Source organism: Gracilinanus agilis, chromosome 1 (assembly GCF_016433145.1).
Source record: "Gracilinanus agilis isolate LMUSP501 chromosome 1, AgileGrace, whole genome shotgun sequence".
In the NCBI taxonomy this organism is placed as follows: Eukaryota; Metazoa; Chordata; class Mammalia; order Didelphimorphia; family Didelphidae; genus Gracilinanus; species Gracilinanus agilis.
In genome coordinates, this window is record NC_058130.1 from 175310387 (window position 1) to 175337324 (window position 26938).

General features: G+C 41.4%; 1 protein-coding gene across 1 annotated transcript in view; it reads left to right on the forward strand.

The window, feature by feature from the left end:
- Positions 1-196: 196 nt before the first annotated feature.
- The window catches only part of ABAT (4-aminobutyrate aminotransferase), a 121906-nt gene continuing 95164 nt past the window's right edge, over positions 197-26938 (forward strand). Inside the window, exon 1 of the mRNA XM_044659030.1 lies at positions 197-263. The gene's annotated coding sequence lies outside the window, so the exon portion shown is untranslated. The remainder of the gene's footprint in view (positions 264-26938) is intronic.

Sequence of the window (26938 nt, forward strand, 5' to 3'; positions counted from 1 at the left end):
TAGCCCCCCCCCCCCAGCATCCTCCTCCTCCTCGCCCCTCCCCCGGGGGGGCGGTGGCCCGTACCAGCCCTGCCCATTGGCTGTGGCCGAAGTGTGTTTTTGAGCCTCGGTAGGGATTGGCCGGGGCGGCGCGGCAGAGCCGGGGAGTGAAGCAACTGGGACACACTGGTGGAAGAGCAGCACTGAACGCCTGGTCCGAAGACCCAAGCGTTTTGAGCCATTCTGAGCCTGCCAGAGGACACTGAGAACCGCCTGCGCGCGTGGTGAGTGAGGGGCCGAAGCTCCTCGGACCAGGCCCGGAAGGGAGCTGGGTGGAAAGCGGGCTTAGTGTTAATGGGAGAGAAAAGGATTCGCCCCGATGAAAAATTTGTGCGTTCCCCTCCCCATCCCCGCCACCAAGAAGAGATCGTTATCTGAGGTGTGAACCCAGAGATTTTTAGTGTGTAGCCGACAAAGAGAAGAGAAATAGCCTACGATCCTAAAGAGGAAATAGGAAGCAATCCGCGCCCCCCCCCCATCTCAGATTGATGATTCTCCAGAGAGGAGAAATAGGATGTTCCCCTGGGGATGTCAGGGTCACCTGTCCCCCCCCCCCGCACACATACACATACACACATACACACACACGAATCATGGTATATAGTGTATACTCTTCTCAGATCAGAGACTTATGCACTCCTAGAGAAGAGAGACAGAAGATCAGGGTCACCACAGATGAGAGGTTAAACGCTCAGAGACTGGCACCCCCTCTTTAGACGGAGGAGATTAATGGTGCCGGAAATACAAATGGGAGATTTAAGTGTCCACCCTAAGACACAAGTTCAGGATGCTTTCTATTCAGAGAGAATTGAGCTCTCCATCCCCAGATGGAAGAAATCGAGACTGCTTCTGCCCCAAGAATGGAAATCGGTGTTCTCTCTCAAAGATGGAGACATACACACATCTCTTGATTGACATTCTGCCATAGAGACGGAATTAAGGTACTTCCCCCTTCGAGATGGGGCCAAGGGTCCCTTTCTGCTCCACCACACATACACACACACTTAAGCTCTCTCTCTGTCTCCCTGTCTCTCTGTCTCTCTCTGTGTGTGTCTCTCTCTCTTTCTCTCTCTTTCTCCCCCCACCTTCCAGAAATGGCATATTGACTGGCTCCTGAAAAGTGAGGAACTAATAATGTTCTTAAATTTTAATCTGTTTGTTTCCTGAGGTTGCCCACTGTGTTCCCTTTGGTAATTGATGTGTAGTGATAGATTTGGGGCTTCATAGCCTAGGGAAAGAATTAACCTCAATACAGAACTGAGACCAGCTCCCAGAAAAGTAGAGTCCAGTAGAGATTCCCAGATGCTTTTTCCAAGGGAGAAATGCTGGCTTAATACTTGGAGCTTTTAGAGGTAGCGCTGCAGTATTTGATTTTGGGGAAGTGTTCTCCCACTTCTGGCCAAGGCCTTTGGCTTGACTCCATTTCCGTCCTGTGGCTGATTTTGCTAGGGTCTGACTAAGAAATGTGATGTCGGTGGGCATGACAGCAAAAGCCCTGCAGCAGAGCAGAAACAGTACCCAGATGAAAGCAGTTTCTTAACAGGAGCTACAACTGGCAGGGAAGTCAAGCAAGAAAGAAAGGAAGGGGAAAAAAGATTCCTAGAGCTGCCTATCCGAGATAGGGGAGGAAAAAAAATTGTCTTTGTTTTCAGAACAGTTTCAGTCGAGGAGGGAATGAGTCCCAGGGAGTAGGAGATTTATCTAGGTAGGAAATGAGGAAATGCCTTCTTTCTAAGTGCAAGTAATAGTCCTGAGGTCTTAGTTATTCTGCTCTGGTTTCTTAGAATTCTTTCCTCCTTCCCCATTTTCTCTTGAACTCAGTAGCTTGACTGTGCCTTTCCCAGAGGCAAACATAAAAGCACTACCTCTATCCTCCTTTATTCTGATCTTCTACTCTCTCTTTCCCTACAGAAATCTTATTACATTTCCCAGAGCAGTAATCAGTACTTTTTTCTAGGGAATGGGGGAAAAAAAGTAATCAAAACTCTGGGACTTGCCAAACCACCCCAATTCTTTTCAGGATTTAAAGATTCAAGTCATACAAAGGGCCTGTATTCTCATGACATTCCATTGCCTGCCTCCATGACTTTATACAAGTGATCCCCCTTACACTCCCTCCTGACTTCTGACCTTATATCTGTGACTTCCTTCAGAGCCCAAATCCATATCCACATTCTAGGAGAGACCTTTCTGGATCCCTTCTCCCCTAGTTATTAATATATTTTCCTTCTTGAAATATACTTCCTATGGAATTTGTATTGTGAACATGTATTCTACTCCTCCTCTCCCCTACTCCCCTGTACTAGAATAAGCTTGTTAAGGCCTTTCTTGCTTTTGGTTTTTGTTTCCTGGTATCCCTTGCCTTTTATATAACAGTTGCTCCATAAACGTGAATTGAATTGAATGTAATCAAGGGGGAAAAACAGACTCAGTAATAAAATAATCCTGAGCCATTGAAGAGTTATTTGAGACTCCCTTGTTAGCAAAGAGATCAGGTCATTTTGACCTACAGCAGGGAGCTAAGTTCAAGGATAAGAGAAGGCCTGTGAGGAGATCAGAGCTTTGCCTCCTACAGCTTCCTACAACTCTTTTTTGCTGGATTTAAGTTTTTAGACAAAAGCTCCTTAAATCTGCTAATGGATGACCTACATTGTAACTATTAAACAGAGTCAGGGCAGTAACTAACTCCTTGAAAGCAGAGACCAGAGCGATCTCAGGATCTGAGAACTAGAAGCAAATTTAGAGAACACCCACTAATCCAACTCTCTCATTTTATAAAGAGGAAAAAGTAAAGTCCAGAGAAAGTCAGTTACTTGTACTTTTGACCTAGAACAGCGAGCTAAATTCAAGGATAAGATAAGGAATGTGAGGAGTTGAGAGACAAGCCTCCTACAGCTACAAAGGTCACATACTGAATGAGTGGTAGAACTTGGATTAGAACCCAGGTCTTTTGATTCTTCTTAATGCGTCTAGTTGGGAGACTCTAGGGAGTCTTCATCTCTATAGCATCACTAAAGTGGTGCCTTTCTATTCCTTTAAGGCTGCTAGGAAGAATATATGTGGCATTCTCATTCCTTTTGATATGCCAGAAGTCAATATGATCTTTCTAATGAAACCTAATAGAAGATAATGGTTGACTATAAGGGCCACTGGGCTTAGTTCTGCCACAGAGACCTTTGGCCTTCCTGTTTTCATTTCATTAGAATCCTGTTGATCTTAGTTTGTGTCCTACCTTAGTTACACAATGGGCTTAGGCTATAACTATTTCCCAGGTCTCTCTGTATCACCCTAAAAACATTCAGACTGTGGACACGTTTGCATGCTGTTCACTGGCTGAGTACTCCCTCTGTACCCCATTTTCACAAGGAAGAAGGTCATTACATCTCCATTGAAAGTTTAGGCAAGAGCGACAAGGGCAATGTGAGCAGGGATCCTAGAAGCAAAGACTTAAAGCTGGAAGGAACCCTAGAGGCCACCTATGCAACCTCCCCTCTCATTTTCTAGAGGAGGACGTATTTTGACCAAGATCACACAAGTAATAAGGAAAGAGCTAGTAACCGAGCTAAGATCTTTGGGGTCCAAGTCCAGGGCCCTTTCTACAGCAATTCCCTGAGTTGGATCAGATGCTCAACCCCTAGAGAAAATGCAAGTTGTATTCTCCCAGAGAATTTTGCAAGCTAAAAGGTGCTGATGAGTTTAAGATCAGTCACTGCCAAAGGCTTTCTCATATGATGATAATTTGCTGTTTTGTCCTGGGTGTGGGAATCTACCCACTTCTTAAAAGATCTGACTCAAAGGATGGCTAAAGCCTCCATGGTCTTTCCACTATTGATGCTTCTTTTCCTTGGACATCTGCCTGCCCTACTTCCAGGAAGGGACGAAAAAGAGTAAGTTTAGTGAGCCTTATTCTATTCTGGTAGCCTTGAAAGACCAGTTCAACTGGCTGGATCAAGCCCCTGCCCATCCTAGCCAAGGAACAAGAGGTTGATCCCTGCCCATTCAGGCCATTGTGTGCTGTTGATTTCGTTTTCAGAGCAACACTCAGAGTATTTGTCGCCTTGGAGCTCAGCCCATGTTCCTGGGGGACAAATGTGCTAGAAGTAAATGACCCTATAAAACTGTTCTCTGACGATTGAGGTGCATCAGAGGGCAGTCATTTGTATCCAAGGCTAAGAGGTGTGCTTCTGGATTGGGGATGTGGGTGGCACAGGGAGAAGGTTGCCTGACGTGGGTCCATGGCTGAGAAGACATGGACTCTAGAGGGGTTCTGGTAGGTGATGTTTTCTCCTAGTTGTTGTTGATGACTCCCGTAGACCTGAGAGTGACAAAGATTCAAGGGAAAGAGCAATGGGCCAGTCCCTGTTCAGAAATGAGAGGAAGCATGGACTTGGAGTCAGGAAAAAGGACATTTACAATCCCATAATGTACATGCACACCCACACCCAACTATGTGACACCCCCCCCCACTGGGGAAATTCTTTTACCTCAGTTTTCTCATTTGCAAAAGGAGAGGGATGGACTTCATGACCCCCTTAGGTCCCGTCTAGCTCTATGGTCCTCCCAACTCCTTTTCATTGTGCCACCTAACTGCTCCACTTCTATTTTTGTTTCTAGCAGGTAAAGAACCTAAGACTCATCAAAATGAAGCATCTTGCTCCCAATCACATAGGGAGTAGGGAGCAAAGCCAGTGTTAGAGCACAGGTCTTCCAATTCCAAATCTGGTTCATTTTTCCTTATTCCTATACCTGGAATGCATTCCCTTCCCATCCCCAACTTATAGGGTCCTTCCTTTTCTTTAAGACTTAACTCAAGCACCATCTTTTCCATGAGACCTTTCCTGATCCCCTCCAGCTACCAGTGCTCTCCCTCTCAAACTATCTGGTATTTAACCAATGTGTATATGTTTTTTTCATTCAATTTACATTTCACAAAAAATATATATATATGTATATATAATATGTGAATTCATAATCCCTACCCATACACACTTATTATCCATGTGTATGTATGTATACACATGTAACAAAGGTGTTTTATATGTGCATGTGCATGTTTGTATGTGCACATGTGAATGTATATATTTACTAAGCTCCTACTATGTGCCATTCTTCACACAATGCTTGGCACATAGTAGGAGCCTAGTAAATACTGTTGATCGATTCATTATCAAGGCCCTAAAGCTCCTGGAGAATGCTGGCCTTGCCTACAGTTTCCAAAACTATTCTCTAGTAGAAAGCCTTCAGCCTACAGGAATTAGATACAGTCAGTCCTTGGGGGTAGGGACCATGTATTAATATAGGTAATAAGGATTCTGAAGGAGCCAAATGACTTCTCTAAATCTTCACCCTGAGTATAGTTTTCCCAAAGCGTATTTTATTTTTTATTTTTTTTAATTGCATTTGTCCTTGAAAGGTATTTTATTGTTGAAATATTTCTGGAATCTCTATTTGAATTGGTTTCCCATGAACCTCTATTTCTTCATCTCTTGCCAGGAACTTGATATGGGAAAAAACCAAACTTTCAGTTTACCCCATTTCCTTCAATGATAATGGAAAAATTAAAAAAAAATTTATTAATTGCCTACCATGTATCAGGCATGATGCTAACTGTTTTACAAATATTATCTCTTTTGACCTCACAGCAGCCCTGGGAGGTAGTTGCTATTATTATTATCCCCATTTTATGACTGAGGAAATTGAGGCAAACAAAGTTATAATGTCTTACCAGGGATTACAGAGTCAATGAGTGTCAGGAAGTGGATTAGTCAGTCCCTCAGTCAATAAACATTTTTAAGTACTTACTTTTTGTGCTATGTACCTACAGGGTATTTTAAAGTACCTATTACAGCACCAAGCACTGTGCTAAGCACTGGTGATAACAGATACAAATTTGAAAAAAAGAAAATCTGCCTTTGAGGAACTTACAATCTAATAGGAGAGAAACAACACACAAAAGGAAGCAGAAAAGACTGAGGAGAGAAGGGACCTGCTTTGGGGACATGATGAAGTCCAAGAAAGTCCAGTCCAGTACAGACCCACTAGGTGGGAAATTAGGACATGGCTGGCCTGGGCTCCCTCCTTAAATGGAGGTTTTGGAGTTCGTGACTCCACCCCTAAGATCAGAAGGGCAGAGGGAACTGAGGCAGTATGAGTATCAAGGATCCTAAAAGATGATATTTCCAGTGATGATGTTCCTGAGGGCATAATGGCAATGGAGAAGGCCAAAGAAAGTCCAGGAAAGTGCAGCCAAGTGTTAATTAACACTAGAATTGAAGACCAAGGAATAGACAGGAATCCCATAGGCTTTTCCCACCCCACTGCCCAAAACATTGCTGTGGAATCTAGGAGCTTCATAAATAATACCATAGCTAGAAGAGAGCATTAAACCTTCAAAGAACCTTAGAAATTCCTCTAATCCAACTCCTTTATTTTCCAGATAAGAAAACAAAGACTAAAAAAAAAAATCAAGTGATTTGCCCAAGGTGAAGGGGCAGAAAGAAAGCAAGTTTCTTGACTTTTTATCCCACATTCTAAATCACTCTGCCTTTTGTCCAAAAAACATTTTATTTTAGATTTAGAAAGGCAGCAGAGTTTAGTGGAAACGATATTGGAGTCTGAGAACTGGTGCATTCAAGACTTAGATCTTATACTTTCTAATCATGTGATTTTAGATGGCCACATGACCTGTATCCTTATTTGTAAAAGGGAAGAGCAATACTTGAGGTACCTATAGAGAAAGAATTTTTTTAAAGTATGAAGCAGTATTTAAATGTGGGTTAGCTTTACTTTTCTAAGAAAACCATTTCTAGTCCAATGCCTACTGATGCTGGACAGATCCCAGTGATCAATACCTTTGTGGCTGACCACAAAATTTTGGTAGCTTTATACCACACTCCTTGGAAAATATTTCTACAAGTCAAGTTGGCAATTATAAGGAAACTTCCCAGGCAGGAAATCTTGGACATTGACTGAGGAGGTAAGGAAATGTATCTTCAAGGGTTTCAATACCCTATTTGGTAGTAACCAGCTTCAAATTTAATGTTCTCCCTATTGAACACTACTGCCTCCAACCTATGGAGGAAAGGGAAAGTTTGAGAGAAAAAAGCAAAGAACTGGAGAATTTTTCCCAAGACTTTCTCCTTTTATTTTCCCAATTACGTTTAAAAACAATTTTCAACACATGATTTCCAAAATTATAAGATCCAAATTGTCTCTCTCCCTTTTTCCCCTCCAAGATAATAAGGGATTTAATCTGGATTATACATGTATTATAAGAGGTCATTTTAAAGATATTGGGTGGGGGGAAGTTCTCCTTGATTTGAGTCTTAATGACCTTTCCCAACTCTACCACCCTTTACTGGAACTCTGTCTGGTATAAGTCTTCTGATATTATGAGTTTATTACCTTATATCTCCTCTTCTTACTCATAAAATTGTTCAGTGCTATTCCAAAAATAATTCTGTTATGGTTTCTTGGAGAGGTAACTGTGTTTCAGTGGTTGGAGCACTAAGCCTAGAATCAAGGAGACTTGAGTTCAAATCCTGCTTCAGATGCTTTCGGGCTATGCAACCCTGAGATAGTTACTTAACCTCTGATTACCTAACAAAGGGATCCATTGGATCCACTAGAGAAGGAAATGGCAAACTACTCCAGTATCCTTGCCAAGAAAACCCCATGGATAACTATGGTCCATGGGGTTATGAAAGAGTTGGACACAACTGAATAAAAGGTTCCTTTTATTCTGATTTTCCATCTTCAGAAATCAGTTAATGATTGTCTGAATGACTGGTAGTCATGATCCATGGCATTCAACTAAGACAGGTACCTATAGGGTCTCTAAGGTTCTGCAATCACTACCAGAAGGTCCCTCTTAGTACCATGTAAATGACTTGAGGGCAGGGATTTTCATTCTTGTACCATTTGTACTTTGCATACAGTTGACACTTAATAAATGCTTACTGAATTGGAATGTTAATTTTAGACTCTCTTTTTGAGTCTCAAAGTATTCTATTTTCCCCTTCATGAAGTGCCCTCTCACTTTCTCTCCATTTCCCTGAAACCTGACCCTTAGGATCATGTCCCATGCAGCCTTTACTGACCAACCCAGCCCACAGTGATCTCTATCACACCTTGCCTGTACCACTCAATGGGCCATTGTTATGAAGCAAAAAGGGAACTTATTTGAAGTCAAATAACCTGACTCTCTTAACTTGCTATCAGTGTAATCTTGCAAGTCACTTCCTTTCTCTGTGTCTGTTTTCCAATTCATAAAATCATTGGGTGGAACTGAGTGACTTTTTTTTTAACCCTTAACTTCCATCTTAAAATCAATACTGTGTATTGGTTCCAAGGCAGAAGAGTAGTAAGGGTTAGGCAGTGGGGGTTAAGTGACTTGCCCAGGGTCACACAGCTAGAAAGTATTTGAGGTCAGATTTGAACCCAGGACCTTCCATCTCTAGACATGGTTCTCAATCCACTGAGCCTAGCTGCCCTATGAATGACTTCTTAGGTCCCTCTCAGCCCTCCAACCCTTATTTTCCATTGCCTTCTATTGTGTATTTTTTGCTTTTCTACACTATGCTGTAAGACCCTTGAGGAAAGGAAATATACCTTGTAATAATTGCTCATGAAATAGCTCTTGATGACTGCCCCTGAAGGCTAAGCTTAGTTTATCAATTCCTTTGACAAAAAATCAAAATTCTGAAGGAAGAGAACAAAGAAAATCTCACTGGGAGCCAGGGTAGTATGAGACCCCTGGGTGCCTGAGAGGACTAAACGTAAGAGAAAGAGGGGACACAGAAAGGAACAAGGTGAATGCAGAACTAAGAATCATAGACTGCCATGGCTGGAAGGGAATTGAGATTAGACATGGTCTCTTCCAAAACCCCTCATTTTGCAGATGAGGAAGCTAAGGCTGGGAGAAAGGAAAACATTCAGCATTTTGACAGCATAAAGTAAAAAGAGGCCTGAATTTGATGTTAAAACAAGGGTTCAGATTCTGTTTTTGCTACTCACCGAATTGAGGATCTTGGCCAAAGTGCCTCAATAGTCTAGCTCACATTTTCCTCAGCTGCAAAATGAAAACTTTGGGACTTAACTTGAAGCCCATGAATAGATTTCAAGGCATCTGTGACTTGGATGAAACTAATACATATTTTCTTTTGACTACCATTTAACTAAAATCGGTAGGGTAGCTGGGTGACTCAGTGAATAGAGTGCCAGCCCTAGAGTCATGAAGACGGATCTTTAAGAGTTCAAATCTTGCCTCAAAAAGATACTCAACTTGTATGATGTTTGGGCAAGTCATTCACTCTGTTTGCCTTAGTTTCCTCATCTCTAAAATGAGTTAGAAAAGGAAATAGCCAACCACCCTAATAACTCTGCAAAGAAAACCCCCAAATGGGGTCATGAAGACTTGGAAAGACCTGAAAACAATTGAACCACTGAAATTTAGCATTTCTTTCAGTTATTTTAAAGTGTTAATTCTGAGAAGGGACTCTAGGCTTTACTATATTGCCAAAGGAGGGGGGGGGGGTGTCCATGATACACACAAGGTTAAGAACCATAGAATCAAATGATTTCCAAAGTTCTGTCCATCATCCAAGCCTGTGATCTTGTGAACACAGTCTCGTGACTGTGTAAAATGTGCTTTCAACCATAACATACTGTTCTCTCTCCTAGGCAGCCCTAGTAGTGTTTTTTCTATAGGCTCCTGAATACCTTCATTCCTCAGTAAGGAGAACAAAATAAAACTATAATACTTATTGCCATTCACTTAATATTACAAAATCTCAGAATACAGAATCTCAGAATTACAGAATTACAGAAAACTGAGTTTTTCCTCCTGAGGTGTTTATGACAAATAATATGCTTGGACTCTAAGGCAGGATCTTAGAGAAACCCAGAGTTCTAATCTCCTGGCAAAAGACTTCTAAAAATCTAAGTTTTCTCTATGGAAGTCCTGCTAACTTCCTGAGATTTGGGGAGGGCACACTTAGTGCAGACCTGTGATCTTATTGGCGCAAGGAATGCCTAATGAGGAAATTCTCTCTACCAAAGCAGATCCACGACTGGTCTGATATTTAATCTTGGAGAGCTGCCTGTGGCACTAGGAAGTCAATTGACTTGCCCAGGGTCCCAGAGCCAGTAGATATCAAAGGTAAAACTTGAACCCAGGTCTCTCTCTCTCCAAGGGGGCTCTCTATACCCTATGTCTCATTAGAACTGCAAAAAGACAGACTTTTACTGGATTAATTACACATGTTGAAAGTGACCTTCTTTGATTAAACGGTTGGCTTCAGCTCTCAATAGGTCCCCTGATTTTAAATTCCCAAGCTCCGACTTTGCTACAGATCCTTCCTTTCAAGGGGCCCAAGAAGCATTTGTGCAGATGAGTGATTGCATTGTTTCTTAGATTGTGCAGTGGGAACAGCTGGCACTTTTGCTTCAGGGCCCGAAACACATAATCTTGGGTAGAATTGAGGCCAGTCCCTTAAAAACCATTTGGTTCCCATGTGTTTGTCTCAAAAAAAAAAATGAAAGGTAAATAAATTATATAAGATACTTTCTTGATGGTAAATAGAGTCCAAAACTTCATTCTACGCTAGCTCAGGAACAGTGTTTCAGTTACTCTCTCAAGGTTTTTGGACTAGGTGATCTTGGGGGAGGTACCTGTTTCCTCATCTCCAAAATGAGGAGATTGGACCAGATCAGGGATTTTTAACCTTTTTCATGTCATGGACCCCTCTGGCAGTCTGGTGAGGCCTATGGATCCCTTCTCACAAAAATGTTTTTAAATACATAAAATAATTTTACAATAGTTTCAAAATAATTTGGATTGAACTACAAAGGAAATCCATTTATATTGAATTAGTTATTTTTTAAAAAATTTTTTTAAGAAACAACTTCCCACACCCCAGGTTAAGAACCCCTGAAACAGAAGGTCTCTAGGGTTGTTCCCAGAATGAATCCTTTGAATTGGCATTGTGTAGAGGGAAGAGCAGTGAACTGCAAGGTTCAAAAGTATGAATAATAGCAGAGTGCCCAAGGAGTTGGGGTCAGAAAGACAGAAAACGGAGGAGGAGGCTCAAGGCTTCAAACCCCAGCTCTGGCACGATGTTATAAATTTACTTACCTGCCTGAGCCTCGGTTTCCTTATCTATAAAATGAGAGGGTTGGACTTATTATCTTCTAAGTTCCTTGTCAGCATAAGGATCCTTAGAGATACTCTAGGCTTGCAATTCTCAGCCTTTTTGAGTACAGTCTCCTTTCTAACATCTTTTTTAAACCCTTAGATTGATTCCCACTGGACAATAATTGTATTCTTGTTGACTAAGAGAACACATAATAACAAAAAGTAAATTCAATCTAAATGCAGCCAACGTTATCTATATTCTGTACATCTGAAAAATAGTAACACTTGTATATAGCAGTCTAGGTAGGTGGCACAGTGGATAGAGCACAAGACCTGGTGTCAGGAGGACTTGAGTCCAAAACTGACCCCAGACATTTCCTAGCTGTGTGACCCTGGGCAAATCACTTATCCCCATTTGCCTAGCCCTTGCTTTTCTTTCTTGGAGTTGTTATTAAGACAGAAAGTAAGAATTTTTAAAAAAATATTTGTATATAAAGATAAAGCAGAATAGTATAGGAGATAAGGTGGTCAAAGAGGAAGAGAACAAAAATTAAGTAAGTGCTTACTATGTGCCAGGCACTATATTAAGTGTTTTTACAACTATTATCTCATTTGATCCTCTCAAGAACCCTGGCAGGTAGGTGCTATTATTATTTCTGTTTTGCAATTGAGGAAATTGAGGCACACAGAAGTTAAATGACTTGCTTAGAGTCACACAGCTAGTAAGTAACTGAAGTGGAATTTTAACTTGGCTCTTCCCATCTCCAGAACCAGTGCTGTACCCATTGTGCCATCTAGTCGGACTTGGAATCAGAAAGACCTCGATTAAACCCTGCCTCTGACAAATAGCTCTGTATGACCTTGAACAAGTCAATTAACTCTTCTGCACTCTGGGGAATGCACTGACTCAAAATTGCAGCCTCTGTCATGTACATTGCTAAAGGGACTTTATTCATTTAGAACTCCCATTTAGAACATTTATTATATATCTTAATATCTATTTAATATTTATTACATATCTTAATATATAAGAATATATATTCTTTTTGTTAAACCCTTAACTTCCATCTTGGAATCAATGCTGTGTATTGGTTCTAAGGCAGAAGAGAGGTGAGGGCTAGGCAATGAGGGTTAAGTGACTTGCCCAGGGTCACACAGCTAAGAAGTGTCTGAGGCCAGATTTGAACCTAGGACCTCCCATCTCTAGAAAGATTCTCAATCCACTAAGTCACCCAGCTTCCCCTATATTCTTATTTATTTAACTAGACCTGGGATGTGTGTAACAAATGACATTATTCAATCTACGGAAGGTATATTCGCTTCTTTATTATACTTTTACACTGTAAATTTGGTGGGAGTTAAATAAAGATGAAAATGGTACTCTTTGTTTTGCTTGCACACATAGCTCTCGCCAGGTGGAAACCACTGATGAAACTGAGGTCCAGAGGTCCTAAGGAATTTGTCTGTACAACTAGAAAGTGACAGAGCCAAGATTCAAACCCAGATCCCGTGTCTCCCAGTTCCACGCTCTCTAATTCTAGCTGGGCAACTAAGTCATCATGGCATTTGGAAAGCCACTTAACAGGGCAGTTAGGTAGCACCGTGTATGATGAGAGCCCAGAATCACAGCCTTTTTGCTTTATCCGAGCAGTTAACTGAACTTGGAGTAGAGTGCCAGGAACATCTGGGTTCAAATCTGGCCTCAGACACATCATATCTGTGTGACCCTAGGTAAGTCACTTAGCCCTAAGTGCCTAGCCCTTGCCACTCTTCTGCCTTAGCATTAATACTAAGACAGAAAGTAAGGGTTTTTATTTAAAGCCATTTATTTAACCTCTCTTTGCCTCAATTTCTCCATCGATCAAATGGCAATAATAATCTCTGCCTTATCTGCCTACCAGAGTTATGGCTATTATATTCCTTTTGGTAACAGGAAACTGCTCTAGTAACATTAGGAAGGCTATGCGATGTGGATTTACAAAAGACCAAATTTATATAACTTTATGACTACCACACACATCTCATCCATTATCCCATTTGATTCCCACAACAAAGCCGGGAGGTAGGTATTACAAGCACCATTAACCCCATTTTACAGATGAGGAGGCTGCAGTGTCAGAGGTAAAACAACGTGGCCCAAGGTCATTTCTCCAGTACATCACTCGTACTTCCCAGTGACTCTCCCCCCTAATAGAACCTTATAAAGTAGCTCAACGCTAAACACATACCACAATGGCTACAGAAGCAGACGTGTCTCGTTCCACACCTATCGTCCAACGTCTCTCTGACAAAATGTGGAAATGGTGCTTTGTCCAGCATTCCTCTGAAGTTATCAATCAGTAAACTTTTATAAAGCACCTATTGCATGCCAGGCACTGTGCTAAACTCTGAGGATACAAAAAGAGGCAAAAGATAGTCCCTGCCCTCAAGAAGCTTACAATCTAAAGTCATGCATGGCCACTGCATTGATCAGTTCTGAAGCCTCTCCATATGGTTTTCCTTGACATTACTGTGATCATTATATAAATGAGAGGCACTTAGGTGGATAGAGAGCTGATCTTGGAATCAAGAAGGCTTCAATTGCAATTGTACCTCAGACCCTTAGGTAAGTCACTTAAACTCTCTTAGCTTCAGTTTCCTCATCTGTAAAATGGGAATACCAATAGCACCTATGCCCAGGTTATTGTGAAGATCAGATGAAACAAAACATATGAAAGGTGCTTTTAAAAACTGAAAACACTATATAAATGCCAGCTATTATATTACCTTCCTGGTTCTGCATCAGTTTATACAAATCCCAAATGTCTCTAGCTTCTTCATATTTATTATTTCTTACAGTGCAATAATATCCAATTATATTTAGGTACCAGAGTTCGGTCTGCTGTCTCTTAGTCAGTAGCTACCTGCTTTGTTTCCAGTTCCTTTCTTTCTAGAAAACTTTCCACCACAACCATGGCTTGCCAACTATGGTGAGAGCCCAGAATCACAGTCTGTCCAGTCCACCCAAGTATTTAACTAGTATATGGAGGGACTCTTCCTTGATAGAGGTATTTGTTTCTCTCCCCAGGATTTGACTTGCTGATGTGCATAATTGTGACTGTAGAATTCTTATGGAAAGTTTTCAGTGATGAAGAATTCAATGGAATTGGTTGCCCTCCTTTGGTTGCAATCTTGTTTTTCTTCTGCCTGGTGACTACTTAATTGATTTTCAGAGAAGCAAGAGGTGATTGGGGAATGGGTAGATGAACAGCAGCATCTTCAGTGATGCATTTTTGGCTGCCTTTCCTGTACACCCAAGGGGAGAATAAACACATTTCTGAGACTTCAGTCCAATTCCAATGTAATCTTCCCAGTCCAGAAATACCACTGAGAAGCAAGCCACTGATTCTATCTGGGGTGCCCAGAGACATTACAAGAACGGGTCTTACCACAGTTTAACTGTCCTTAAATATTTTTATCTGTCTCCCCTGCTCATAGCACAATGCCTGACACATAACGGGCGCTTAATAAATGTTTATCGATGGACCATTTAATTGATTGGCTGGCTTTCTACAGCTAGTTACTATCGTGTGGTTCTGAGATGAATACTTGACGACTCCTCCTTCACTTGGAAGGATTGGGAGAGGGGAACACATCAGGGACAATGGGGAAGAAATATTGTTATCCCACTTTGATACATGCCTCTAACTCCTTCCCAAGTCAGAAGAGAGCCCTGGCCCTTTGCTACACTCTGTCTAGGGCTGGGCTTCACCTATCAGTAGGTTTAAGAGGGAAAGATATATATATATATATATATATCCATGTTGGGGCACATGGGCAGACACCAGAAAGGTGGAGAGGAAAGAAAGGTGGATGGCTAAGTTAGGAAAAATAATGGAACTCCTTTAGGTGATAATTAAGGACTCTGAAACCACCTCCCTATCCCACCAAATTGTCGCCATTGAAGTGTCTCTGACAAATGATCCCAGGACATTGGCTATCATACAGGAAGGAGGAATCCTGTTGAACTCATAGTTTCTCTATTACAGGGCTATAAGTATTTTCAGAAACCTGGTTGTCCTGTCTGGTTATAGTTCCATTGGTCAAATTCCTAACTGGAATCTCTGAGATTTCTGGTACTGGGTTTATTCTCCAGGTCTCCAAGAAGTCTGAATAGAGTAAAAATGTAATTCACTTCTACAACCATTTATTGAGTACCCACTATATATGCAAGGCATCACACTTCCTTCTTTCTAATCCTTTCCTATTTTTAATTTTCCATTTGACTGCCTCCTTCTTTCTTCCAGTAGTCCTACTTCACCCTCTATCTGACAGTTACCCCAAGGCCCACACACCATTAATGAGGATAATAGCAACCTTTTCCTTTTGTACATTGATGCTCTGAAAGATTCCCAATTTCACCCATTCCTCCAACAGACCTATCCATATTTTCCCAGAAATCAATCAATTGGAGGTTTTTCTTGTATTCATTTACTATATTGAAGAGCGTCAGCTCAGGCTTTCTCTCTGCTGTTTTTCCTTCTTGAAAATGATCCCTCCACCTCCTTTTCCCACCCTGTGTCACCTTGAGAATATCTTTTTCACCATTTTTCATGAACAGGTCCTCCTCAATAGCTTGCTATAGTGTGTTTATAGTTTTTTCCATTGCTATTAAGTTACCATTTTAATTCTTTTTGTTGTAGCATGCACCGTAAGATGGGCAAAGGCCACATTTATTACTAAGTCTAAGTCAAGAGGGGCAGCTGGGTGGCTTAGTGGATTGAGAGCCAGGCCTATAGATGGAAAGTCAATAGCGGTGTGACCCTGGGCAAGTCACTTAACCCCATTTGCCTAGCCCTTACTGCTCTTCTGCCTTGGAACCAATATATAATATTGATTATAAGATGGAAATGTGTTATTTGGAATTTTGGGGGTTCCATTGAGAGGTATTTGGGGCTCATTTGAGTTTTAAATATTTATTTATATGACAAACTTCCTATGGACATTTAGGGGACTTGGAAACTACATTTCCCAGGATTCCTCTTGTAATGCAGGTAGACAGGAAGTGTGACTGCGTAACAGAACGGTGTAAGATTCCTGGGGTCATTGGAGGCGTGCTCTTTTGGTGCTTGCTGTCTTTGGTACCTGTGCTCTCTTTTGGCACATAGGAGAGGTGGGAGAAGGTATGGCGGGGAACTTGAATTAGATCTTAGCAGGCGAGTGGTCATTTTATATTTTACCAACATGGCCTTAATCAAAATATTAATACTTCTTATAATATCCATCTATATTCATCTTAAATATAACAGAAGGTAAGAGTTTTAAAAAAAAAAAAGATTAAGCCAAGCTAGGGCAGCTAAATTGCTCAGTGGATAGAGAGCTGGGCCTGGATACAGGAACTCTTGGGTTCAAATATGACTTCAGCCACTTCCTGGCTGTGTGACCCTAAACAAGTCACTTAATCCCCATTGCCTAGCCCTTACCACTCTTCTGCCTTGGAACTAATACACAGTATTGATTCTAAAAAAAAAAAAACAAAAAAAAAAACACTAGGCCCTGGAGCAAGTAGCTATGTGGAGGTTAATTAAAAAAAAAAAAAAAAAAGGCCTTTATCTGAAGCCTGAAGACCTGCATTGGAATCTCATCTTTGCTATGCACTACCCCCTGGACGAAGTTCCCTTAACTAACCCTTTTGGTGCTCAGTTTCCTCATTTGTTAAAAAAAAAAGAGAAAGAGAGACTATTCCTAAAATGTAAGGCCAAGCGGCCTTAAAGAGCCCTTCTATGTCTTCATTCTATCTTTAGAAGGATGATTTAACTAAGACCAAAGTCCTTGGCGTGGCATTCGAGGCCTTCCCCAATCTAATCCCAGCCTTAGTCTCTCCAATGTTCTGTACCCCAGCAATACTGCACTGCAATACTTCTGCTTCAACACTTTACCCCTCTGTGTTTGCTTTAATTCGGTTCAACAGACATTTCTCAAGCAATCCCTAAGGTACATGGCAGGGTGCTAGAAACTGAGGAGACGAAACCCAAAAGGAAACAGATTCTGTCCATGAGGAGCTTCAGTCGGGCAGTGGGCATGAGAAAGACACAGATGAGGCTTCCAGTAGGAGGCAGCATCAGAGAGGAGCCTGGGAGGAAGCTAGGGATGCCTAGAGGCAAGGGCAAGAAGGGAGTGATTTCCAGGCAGGGAGAGAAGCCTGTGCAAACGCATAAAGATGGGATGCCCAGTTGGACAAACAGCAAATGGGCCAGTTTGGCTGAAACAAGGTATGTTTAACAACTGGCTCTCCAAAAAAAAAAAAAGAAAAGAAAAAGAAAAGAAAAGAAAAAGTTAAATCTGTATTAATAGCATTTCTTCCATTTTCTTAAGTTTAGACAATCAAGAAAACAAGCAAGCCTTGGTTTATGGTGTTCCTAAATTTCCAAGGAGCAAATACACTGATAATTTAACAACTGGCTGGAGCTATTCAAACTGATCCCAACAATACCTCTGGCTAAAACATAGGGAAACAAGGAAATATCTAGAAAGGGAGATTGTGGAGGGCTTTCGGGGCCAAGCTGAGACATTTGCACTTCATGCAAGAGCCACTAAAGAATTGTGAGGAGGGGATCTATGGAAGAAGATTGCTTTGGCAGCTGCGAACTAGAGAGAGGAGGGGCAGGAAATAAGAAAATCAGTCAGAAGCTGCTCCAAATGTCCTGGGCAAAAGGTACTGACTGAATTGGAGTGGTGGCCACTAGAATGGAAAGGAGATGGATGTGAGGAGGGATCCTTATGCCTGGGAGAAGGCCCTTTCCCTATTTCTATTTGCTAATTTTTTTGCCAAAACTCACACCAATGGGCTTGAAATACAGATTATGCAGGTGTGTTGTGTGGAATTGATGGTTAACAAATACAGCGAATGCATGAAGGATTAGGCTAGTATTAAAGATGCTTAGTATACTATACACACAAAAAAAATTAATAAATGAGGGGTTGAGAAGAGTACAGCTGGGATTCAGGTAACTGCAGGGTGGTAGTGCCCCGTTCCCATAGGCCCCAGGGGTGTCAGGTCCTAGCTAGACTTGGCGTGGTATTTCTGTGGGAGAAGAGTAGTGGTGCAAGGAAAGAAACAGAAATAGATGAAAAGAAGTAATGGCAGAAATAAGACATTATTCTCTTTGGGATTAATGCTCCAACCCTTGGAGGCACATACTGACCTCAAGGTCACTAAAGCAAAAGTTATTCACATTCTTAATCTAGTAGTCAAAGGCAGAACTAAAGACACAGAGAACACAGCAGTCTTTTAGTGAGAGACATTTTTTATTCTTAACCCTAGTAGATCATCTTTATGAGCTCATTCATGTGCCTGAGCTAGCCCATCCAACGAGGCATTTAAGAGTAGGCTCTGGTCTCTTCTACTTGTGCCAGAGACCTAGTCTGCCCTCTCCACCCTGGTGCCTGACAGTTCCAAGGGCCTTGATTAAGACACGAGTTTGGGCTTTAACAGAATAAAACCAAAGTCATATAAGCCAGCACAAAATCTAATTAAACTGTCCTTCATTCTCCCAAGACAGGGGGACTCCTCAGAGCTGTTTTTAGCCCAGAAGATAGATGTGGTTTTCATGAATCTGGGCATCCATTTCCTCACCCACTCTGACATTCTTGGTTTGCAAAGAAGTGAACTCATTTGAAAAAAGAAAAAGGAGGGCAGCTGGGTAGCTCAGTGGATTGAGTCAGGCCTGGAGACAGGAGGTCCTAGGTTCAAATCTGGCCTCAGACACTTCCCAGCTGTGTGACCCTGGGCAAGTCACTTGACCCCCATTGCCTACCCTCACCACTCTTCTGCCTTGGAGCCAATACACAGTATTGACTCCAAGGAGTCAATACACAGTATTGACTCCAAGACGGAAGGTAAGGGTTTTAAAAAAAAAAAGAAAAAGCATCAGAGAGCCAGAATCAAATGTGCTTTCCCTCATCTCCAAGTCTGCTCTGGGTTTCAGTTGGGGTTGTGGGATGCATTACAGGGATTTTTTTTCAATTAGGTTATTTGTTGATTGGTTACATTAAGACTTCCTAGTATCTCCCTCCGTATCCTCCCCATACTATAGAAGACATCATCTGACCAAAAGCAATATATATGTACAAATAGACTATATCTTCCATGTTTCTATTTATAGGTTCTTTTTCTAGAGATGGATGTTCATTATTCTTGAAATATTAATTATGTAGTTGTATATAATTTTCTTTTGGCTTGCTTATTTCACTTTTTACAATTTCATGTAGGCCTTTCCATGGTTTTGTTTGCCTTAAACCCTTACCTTCTATCATAGAATTGATATAAGTAGATACTAAGTGTTAGGGAAAGAGAGTTAAGTGACTAGATACAGCTGGGAAGTGTCTGAGATCAGATTTGAACCCAGATCCTCCTGACTCCAGGCCTAGCACTCTATCCACCAAGCCACCCAGCTGCCCCCATATTTTTCGTTGTTTTTTTTTTTTTAATTAATCTGTTCATCATTTCTTCTGGCACTTTCTTATTACATCACAATTATATGCCACAGCTTATTCAGTCATTCCCCAATTGACGAGGATCTCCTCAGTTTCCAGTCTTATTGCAGAGGTTTTTTTGAGGCCTGCAGAGGATTTGGAAAAATGGCTATACTTTCAATAGAAGATTAACTTCTGTTTTGGGGAGGATGAGTTCTAGCGATTCCTGCAAATAGAAAATCCTAGCAAGTTTTTGTTTTGGTCAGAAAATGTTACAGAGGATTCTTCTTCAATGCCATGACTTTTTCCATCCTTCTAATGATTTCAAGGAAAGAGCCACCATTAGGTACAAGTCATATTGTGTTGGCAGTTTCCGTTTCTCATGCTACGCACCTCCTGGAAGACAAGTGATGGACTAAATAAACAGAATGAGACACATTTTTGGACATAACCAATGTGGGAATTTAATTTGCTTGATTATGTATATTTATTATAAAGATTTGGTTTCACTTTTGTTTTCCCCTAAGCTTAAGAGGAGAGAGTAGGAAGAGAAATAGATTTTTGTTTGGTAAAAAAAAAAAATTTGGATATGTATGTTATTTGTTTCAACATAAACTCTAGTTAAGTCCTGTGACTCTTAGTGAAAGGTCTCCAGAAGGTAGTATAGACTAAGTACTTAAATTCACTTAAATTTTGCCCTGCTGTGGTTACTTTTTGAAAACGAAAAACCTTGGCCAGTTTCATCCAGACTCTCTACTTGAAAACATGTTATACATTTAAATTTGTTAGACAATCTCTTCCAGGTAGGCGCTTTCTCTTTTGGAGTCATATTTTATTAGCTACATGATGGTGTGCATAAGCACTTAATAGTTCATTCCTATATTCATCTATCATCTTCCCTTATTAGATTCCTTATATATCTTTTTTTTTAAACCCTTACCTTCCATCTTGGAGTCAATACTATGTATTGGCAATACTATGTATTGGCTCCAAGGCAGAAGAGTGGTAAGGGTAGGCAATGGGGGTCAAGTGACTTGCCCAGGGTCACACAGCTGGGAAGTGTCTGAGGCCAGATTTGAACCCAGGACTTCCCTTCTCTAGGCCTGGCTCTCCATCCCCTGAGCCATCCTGCTGCCTTTGTTATCTACTACACATATAGCACTGTACAAGGTGCTAAAAAGATATATAAGGGGGGCAGCTGGGTGGCTCAGTAGATGGAGAGCCAGGGCTAGAGATGGGAGGTCCTAGGTTCAAATCTGGCCTCAGACACTTCCCAGCTGTGTGACCTTGGGCAAGTCACTTAATGCCAATTACCCAGTCCTTACCACTCTTCTGCTTTGGAATCAATATTAATATTCAATTATTAGAGATTAGATATAAGATTCTATATTAATAATGATTCTAAGACAGAGCATACAGGTTTTTTAAAGCTATATATAGTAGATGCTTAATAAAAATTTGTTGAATGAATGATTAGACCAGAATTCAAAGTGTTTAGACTTACTAGGCCCTTATGGTGAAGACCCATCCACAACCTGTTCATGCATCCTCAGCCTTTGTGATTCTTGTTCATGTCTTCCCACAAATGCTCCATAAGAGATCAAGCCAACAATCCTGTGTTTTTCCAGTTCTTTGTTTCTTGACCTTTTCAGTTTTGGGGACTCCTTTTCATAATGTCAGAAAAATGCTGCAGATTCCACACAGTATAGTAGTTGTTGTTAATAGCTGTTGATTATAAAAAAAATCATATGCCTATGGGGCAGCTAAGAGCCTCAGTGGATAGAGAGGCAGGCCTAGAGATGGGAGGTCCTGGGTGCAGATCTGGCCTCAGACACATTTTATTTTCTGATTATACGATTAAATTCAATTTGGTGATCATTTATTAAGTGCCTACTATGTGCCAGGCACTATCTTTGGTATGGGGGGATACAAAGATAGAAATAGTACTTGCCCTTATTTCCTGGATAATATTGTTATGTCATTGCTTACGGAAGTTTTTGCTGCTAATAAAGTGAAAACTATTTATGCCCACTACTGATGAGTAACCTACAATTCTGGATTCTTCAGAAAATCCAGTTGGTCTGTGATTTACAACCATATAGCATTATACGAAGAATATTATTGTTAAAAAGACTGTTGGCTTTTGTGGATAGGGACTCCCAAATCACTGAAAGCAGTGCCAATAAGCTTCACGGCATTAATAGCCCTCAGTGAGGCCCAAGGGATGGATTTTGCTGCAGCTTTTGGGCAGGAAGGAAAGTTAGGCTACTAATTAAGGAGAGAAAGAAGGTCCTCAGAAAAAAAAGTGTTAAACTAAAGAACTCTTGCCAACAGTAAGCACATCTCCTTGCCTTTGAAGGGGACACATCTCCTTGAAATCTCAGCCCCCACTTCTTGGCATCTTTGAAATAAAGCTCAAAGCCCAATAGCCCTTGTCTGTGCTGTACTCACCAGGCTGAGAAGTAGATTAGTTCTTAGGAGTGGAGCAGCCCAGGAGGAACACAGCCAGGGAATCTTGGAGCACTTTCTCTCCCTGGGATTTGTGCGGTGACCTTGACAAAGTCATTTCCCTTCTCTCTGTCTCCTCTAATCTACGAAATGAGCAGAGTTGTGGTTCTGCTTAGATGGAAAGTTCTTTGTAAAAATAAAGTGCTGGGAAATGCTGCATTAACTGCTTAAGTGAAAAAGAAAGCAGCATTGTCTGAAAGAAGGTTTGGAGCTGATGGAGAGAGGGGAAAGAGAAAAGAACTCCCCTCGATTTTAGTTCAGTGCCTGGGTGGGGTAGCAAGCAGATGGACTTGACAGGCTTCAGTAAGAAGTGTATGCCTCGCTTTAATTTTAGGTTTCTGCAGGAACCAAGTGATTTGAGTTTCCTTCCCACTGCAGCATGACAGCCTTCTCATGAATTCTGTCATTCAACTTCTTTCCCCAATGCATTCTGGCCCTGAACAAGCAAGAATGGATGCAACCCGTGGGTCACAAACTTATTTCTCCAGCAGACACAAAGTGGATTTGGTGTTTGCGTTCTCTGTATATTAAGAATTTCAAATCACATGTTCTTAAGATCACAGATTTGAAGCTGGAAGGGACCTCAGCGACTAGTGAATACAATCCTTTCATTTTAGACATGTGGAAACTAAGGCAAAGAGAGAGGTTAAGATTTGAGGTAAGATCTGAACTCGGGTCTTGCCTTTCAATCTTAATCTGACAATGCTCAGATGTTTTTGTGCAACAACCTCTTTGTCAGGTCTAAGACCCTCCAGATCATTTTTGTCTACCTGTGCCCAGTTGGGACCCTCACATACACACACACATACACACACACACACACACACACACACACACACACACACACAATTCTCACCAGAATGCATAGGAAAACTGAAGATGGTTTTGACAATAAACTAATTATTATGGCCAAGGCACTGCTGGTGCCTAAACAGATGAATATTCCTGAGACCAGTAGGTAAATAATTGATACCAGAGAAAGTATAAGTATGAAGAAGAAGTCCTGGGAAAAGGCAGTGAGAGATTTGAAGGGGGAGAAATCACTTAGGATAGTACAATGAAAAGAGTGTCAACTCTGGAGTCAGAGGTCTTGGGTTCACTACCTTATTTGTTCTTATTTACACCAGTCACTTAACTCAGTTTCCTCAACTGTAAAACTGTGAGGTTGGACTGTATGCCTTCTGAGATTCTTTCTAGCTCAAGATCTAAGATCATATGAGCCTATGACCTGGAATGCTTTAGGGAAGGAAATCAGAGGAGGCTTCAAGGAGGAAATAGCGCTTCACTGAATGGGCCTTAAAAGAAGAGAAGAACTTAGCAGATGGGTATGTAAGAGGAATCTATCCCAGGCAAGGAGAAGGTCAGGAGTAAAGGCAGAGAAATGGGAGAGGGAGGACGGGATAAGAACAGGGACAGAGAGTAATCCAGTTTGCCTGGAACACAGAAATACATGAAAGGGAGTAATATGAGATAAGACTGGACACTTAGGTGAGTCCCTGAATGCCAGCCTTGAGAGTTTATACTTAAATATCCTAACTTAATTACTAAACATCACAAGCTGATTTTTAAATCAGTTAGAACTGAACATAGAGAGGCATTGTCCTATTAGAAACCAGCACACCTGAGGGTGTCTTTGTGGATGGGCATCATCATTATTATACTTCAGAAATATTGATGGAAGCCCTGAGAGAGGTGAAAAGTTAGGAGAGAAAAAAAGTGAAGCTGAACTGGAATTGATAACACTTAAGAGGCTAGTTGTGATGGTGACAGTTAGATAGGAACAATTATCAGAACAACTCTATGGTGCCAGGGATGCTAGAGAGGTGATTATTGACCCTTTCCTACCTTAGACATTCCCTCAAAGCCTACTTTAAAAAAAAACCCTTACCTTCTACCTTAGAATCAGAATTGTTATTGGGCATAGGTTCCAAGGCAGAAGAACAGTAAGGGTGCTAGACAGTGTGGGTTAAGTGACTCGTCCAAAATCACAAAACTAGGAAATGTTTGATGTCAGATTTGAACCCAAGACCTCTCAACTCCAGGCCTTTCTCTGAATCTACTGAGCCACCTAGCTGCCCCCAACGCCTGCTTTTTACTCATTGCTGTACTAGATCTAAAGATATAAGACTCAGAAACATCCACACTTCAGGTAGTTATGATCAAGTGGGAGAAAGGAGACATTGCAATTCACCAAGCATCTATTAAGCCATTCCTATGAGCAAGGCACTGTTCTAGGTGCTAAGGATACAAAGACAAACATTAAATAGTCGGTGCTCTCAAGGAATTTCCATTCCTCTAGAGAGATATAGCATGTATACAAATAAGTGTGTCATTTCAGTGAACAAATTAAAAGGCATTTATTAAGGGCTTATAATATGCAAAGCGCTGTGCTAAGTGCTGGGACTAAAGATACACAATCAAGACCTTTCCTGTTCTCCAAGTGCTCACATTCTAATTGAGGAGACAACATATATAAGAGGTTTCAGCTGCAAGTCAGACAGAAAGGTCCCATGATCATTAGGATATAGCAGCAAAGCAGATATTAATGCAGCTTTAATGTCTTTTCCATTGACACGATCACATCTGTTTCTGATGTGGAGACATTGAACCAGATGACAGTACTGAGGATTTGGGTGGTAAGAATTTTGTTTGCAGAGTCTCCAGTCATGGTGGCTGCTGAAAGAGCAATGGGCCAGAGCCCCTGTAGATGCTAGTAGCAGATCTCACCTCCTTGGAGATTGCTTCTGGGAAGGATTGCCAACGAGAGCTTGACTAGAAGCAGCACCTGTGATCTGGGCTTGGCTGACCCTCTCCGTGTTCTTGGGCTCATATGCTCATTGGTGTCAGTTGGTCAGTAGTTGTTGGTATCAAGGAAGGTGGACCCCTTCTATTCAGCAATTGCTCTCCTTCATGATGACTGCAGGGCTTGGGGTGGAGGCAGGGTCGGTAGGCTAGGTTATTGTTGTCAGCCATTCAGTTGTGCCTGACTCTTTGTGATCCTCTACAACCATAGCTATCCATGGGGTTTTCTTAGCAAGAATGCTAGAGTGATTTACCACTTTCTTCTTCCTTTTGTTGATGAGTCAGAGTTTAAGTGACTTGCCCAGGGTCACACAGCTAGGAAGTGTCTTAGGCTAGATTTGAACTCATCTTCCAGCCCTCCATCCATTGAGTCACTTAACTGTCTCCTGGTAGTACAGTGCTATTACCAAGGTTCTTGGGTTCAAAGTCAGAGGTTACCTCCACTGGGATCTGAGAAGAGGTGGAAGTTAAGGTGGTGGTGCTAGTTTGACTTGCCTAGCATTTACTTCCTCCTGCCTCTCTCTGAGGCTGCCTCGTTGCTTTAGCCAAGCTAAATTTGCCTATGCAGTGGGTGATGGTCTACAGTTGGTGGGAATGATTGGCCCTTCCTCCACAGGAATTGCTTCCCAAGGACAGGGGGATCAAGAAAAATCCTTCTGAAGTATGCAATTATGGAAGCTAGGAATTCTATAAGGCACAGGTGAAGATGAATGCATTCTAGGCATGGAGAGAAAGAATTTCATGTATGTAGAATGGCAAATAAGCTAGTTTGGCTGGAATGGTGAGTGGGTGAGGGGAGCAATATTAAATAAGACTAGGAATCTGATTGATAGCCACATTGTTGAAGGTTTTCAATTCCAGGCTGTGAGGAGATTATTTTTTTGTCTTAGAGGCAACAAAGAACCACTGAAGATTTTTGAGAAAGGGAATGACATGATCCATTCTATATTTTAGGAATGTTGATTTGGCAGCTGTGTTTTAAACTAAAAAGAGAACATGGAGAAAGGGAGACAAATTAGGAGGCTATTGTGATGGTCTGGGGAGAAACGTTGAGGTTCTGAACCAAAGCAGAGATGTATTAGTGGAGACAAATGCAAAAGATGTGATGAAGTTAGAATCAACAGGACCAGTCAACATATTGGACAAAGGAGGTGGAGGAGAGAGAAGAGTTCATGATGATTCCCAAGCTGTGAATCTGGATACCTTGAAAAATAGTGGACCTGAAAGAGAAATGGAGCCATTAGGAACAGGAATAGATTTAGGGGGAAAATATAATAAGTTCCATTTTGGACATGTTGAGTTTGAAATGCCAAGAGGACATCCAGATGGAAACGTTTAACAAGCAATTGATGATGCGGAACCGGAGCCAGGGGAGAGAGAAAGAAGTGCTCTTATATCACTTTGGAAGTCATCTTCTGAGAGATGATAAATAAGGCTATAGGAGTTGATGAGCTCACCAAGGAAGATCACTTAACTCTACAATACAATAGAAGGCGAAACAGAATATGTGCCATCCACACAGCCAGTAAATGCGGGTCTCATGGAAAGAGCCCTTTACTTGAAAGCAGAAGACCTGGCTTGGATCTTGGTTCGAATATTTATTAGCTTTATGACCTTGCTCTCTGAAGCAACTTTTTTTTTCATCAGTATAATATTTAGCATTATCTGCTCCTCAGGGTTGTTCCCAGCAAGACACATCATACATAAAGTACTATATCAATGTTAGATGTAGCTGAAGTGATCGAGAAAGACTTCATGGTCAGTCTGTCAGCAAACATTTATTAAGTGTCTACTATGTGCTAGGATTGTACTAAGTTATGGGCCTACAAAAAAAAAAGAGCAAAAAACTGTCCCTGCTCTTGGGGAGCTCACAGCCAAATGAGAGAGACAACATGTAGACAACTATATACAGTGAAGCTATGTGCAGGATAAATTGGAAATAGCCAAAAGAGGAAAGGCACAAGAATTAAGGCAAGAGACAGTCTCTGCCTTTGAGGAGCT